Here is a 3,309-nt window from a genome sequence, read left to right on the forward strand (position 1 = left end):
TCAATAGAGATTTCGAGCCGCCGATTATTTGGGATTTAAATCTTTCTTCTTCTTTTTTTGGGGGAAAAAAAAGACAGAGGGTTCAATTGCCAAGGTTGTATCAAAGAAAAACATTGACTTGCAACGGTTAGCTCTTGTAACATTGCCAATAATGAAGCCACAAATTAGTATTCATAATATATTCCCTAAAATAGTAGAGCCTTTCAAAAGGAAATTAAACTCAGGGACGACGCACCAATATCACAGAAAAGGAACAGATTTATGATTATGAATACCATAGCAATCGTTTATGATTGCTCAGGAAGGAATAATATAGTCTTGGACAAAATCCAAGGACACCTGACCATAGTACCAAAAATTACAGATTAAAAAAGGAAAAAAGAAAAATTCTTAGCAACACCATTTATTTCCGACGAACTAATGGGCAGATTAGTAGGGTTGCTAAACAATTCTAAATACAGAAAAGAATGTAGAAGAACCATATAACACTCCGAGTGGAAGGAACGCAAACCCAAATCACATCCACACAATTACAAAACACGTGGTATGCTTGACTGATATATTTAGTCGAAGAATTCCCAGTTAAACCTGGGATGAACCGAATTATTGTTCGCAGAGGAGGCGGATGATGTTGCCGGGATCAATGGTGGAGCGGGCTCGAATGTCTCCCACTTGGTGGTCACTACAACTCCAGAGGTTGAAGAAGAATCCACCGATGATGCTTCTTGTTGCTGAATCAATGGAGAATGCCCATTTGAGTTCCTTGGTTGAAGATATTGTGGCTCTTCAGTTGGGGTTAATAGATCGATACGCCCATTTGATTGCATCTCTAAAGGCTGTTCTTGAATTGGGGCTAGTCGGCTTTGGCCGTTTGAATGTCTCTTTTGTTGAGGCTGCTGCATTGGCGCATCGCCTCCATTGTTACCAGGCATAGAGTTCTTGATCTTCAGCATGTCCAGAGTTTCAACATACTTCTGAACTCTTTTCACCTTCAGAATGATTCAACACCAAGATGCCATCAGAACTCAGAACGCATACATGACATTAATTACATGAATTCAAGATGATTTGTTTTGGTTTGGTCATCAACCTTTAAAAATACAAAATTCAAATCTTTGCTTTAGTCAAAAACAGCGCAAAACAAGGTCAATGGATGTGATTCAAGGAACAATCAGAAGCGAGTCAAAATTTTTCCCTGCGGAAGTGACTTTAGAATTTAGAGAGCAGAAGTTACATTTCCCTTATTCAGAGCACACCAGAATTTACCTGCATTTTTCTCTGCAATTTGACATCTCCATCAGCAATGATGCCGTCCAACTTGAGCAATTGGTTCATTAAAAGTTCAATAAGACCAAGCACATCTGATTCTGCGACTTTGCCACCTTTACTAATTATGGAATCAAAAGCAGACACCTATCCAAATTTCAATCACAAATTCATCAGTTTCAAACTACTCAAGCATTTCATTACAAATTTTCAATCCCACAACAAAAGATCATCAAGCACGCGTTAGATAAGAAGCATTTACCCGTCCTGCGAGCCTATCTACTTCCAAGCTGATTTGAGAGATAGATTTTGCAGCTTTCTCCATCTTTGCGTTCTTCCTCATTTCTAGGACCTCTTCTCCTGACTAATGGGGTCCTCCACAAGAACTAGCTTTGATTTATCTTTGACTCCTGTGATGTCAAGAAACGCCTTTGAATCTCTCTCCTTGTCTTTAAAAATAGCTTCTGGTCTTCGTGGTGTAACCCTGTTGGCCCTGACAGCATCTTCTTCAGTTCCCCTGCAAACCCACAAACAAAAAAAAGTATATGTGTGTGAGAGAGAAGAGAAGAGTGAAACAGAAAGGAAATTTTTGAACCAGAGAGGTAGAGTTGTTACCAAATGTAGCTTGAGAACTAATATTGACTTCGTGGTAGATTGACCCATATTTAACCCTAACTCTAATTGTCGGCACCAGAGCCGAGTTGCGATCCGAGTCGATGGTTCGCTTCTGGACCAGCATTCCTCCCGGTCTCATCTCCCACTCGTGAGTCCTTGACTCGGCGCCCGCGCCCGCGCCCGCGCCGGCCGAGCTTCCGTTCATGGGTGAAAGCCCATTGGTCTTGTTGTTGTTGTGTTGTTCCTCATCCTCAACATCTTCAATGCCCCTCCCTACTTTTCTGCCTCGGCACAGTAATATATAAAGTGTGTAAATCCGAAACCAGAGAGAGCTACAGATCTCTGAGGAATTTGATTCTCTACGATCTGTGGCGCCAGAAATTGAAGAGACCCAATTGACCAGAAAGGCTGTTAGACCCTGTTTGGGAAATCTCTGACCTCAGCATTACACGAGTCCAATCCCCGAGACACGCGTAGAGAGAGAGAGGAAGAGGAAGCGGAAAATTACAAATAAGATTTGAAGTATTCAGAGACTAAGAGAGATGTAGATTGAAGAACTTCAATGTGGAAGAAAACCTCGAAGCCATTAACCTGAAAACCTTACTCTGTAAGGCAACGCGAAAAGATCCTAGCCGGCGACTGGAGCCGGAGAGATTTCCAGACAAGAGAGAGGACAAAAGAACAAAGGAGGGAGAGAAGCTGAACCTGAGAGAGGTCAAAGCATAGATCTTAACTTCCAGCAGGAGGAAGGTGAATGTACAAACTTGAGAAGAAGATGAAGAAAAAGGAACCGGAAGGCCGATTATTGTAAGGAGGCAGAGAGCGAATCAAAACAAAGTCAAAATGTAAAGAGAAGAACAATTTCTTTCAATTATCAGAGCAATTATTCTCTGTGGCCTGTTCTGGTGAGGTTGGAGAAGAAGAGAGAGGAGAAGAAAATTAAAGAATTAAGGGTTAGAAATGAATATATAAACGAGTGGCCAGCTAACTTGGGCGCCAACTGGTGAGTTGTGACCGTCATATATATACAGATATATACACACACCACAGAGGCATATATCGAGACACACATATTATTGAATTATTGATTACTACATTATCGTTTTTAAAATAATTACAAACCTAATAATATTTTGATTATTGTGCTCGATGTACATGATTATAAATTGTGTGAGCCGAACTTAAAATTTTATATGATTTACAACTGAAAAAACAAGTAAAGAAAAAAAAAGCTTCAATTAATGTGATATAACAGGCTCCTGTTTCTTCTATAAATAATTGTTAAAGCGTATTATACTGATGCATTTAATGTTGTTTTTTCCTGCCTGAATGAATGCATTTACATGCTCATATTATTTTCTTTTTTTTAATAAAATTTATACAAAATTGTTATTTTTTTTCCATACAAAAATACTCTATGTTATATTA

General features: G+C 39.4%; 1 pseudogene; it reads right to left on the bottom strand.

The window, feature by feature from the left end:
* Positions 1–240: 240 nt before the first annotated feature.
* On the bottom strand, positions 241–2,828 carry LOC114715668 (BAG family molecular chaperone regulator 1-like; annotated as a pseudogene).
* Between the last annotated feature and the right edge of the window lie 481 nt (positions 2,829–3,309).

This window comes from Neltuma alba, unplaced genomic scaffold (genome assembly GCF_004799145.2).
Source record: "Neltuma alba isolate B1F8T4 unplaced genomic scaffold, ASM479914v2 tig00011604_pilon, whole genome shotgun sequence".
In the NCBI taxonomy this organism is placed as follows: domain Eukaryota; kingdom Viridiplantae; phylum Streptophyta; class Magnoliopsida; order Fabales; family Fabaceae; genus Neltuma; species Neltuma alba.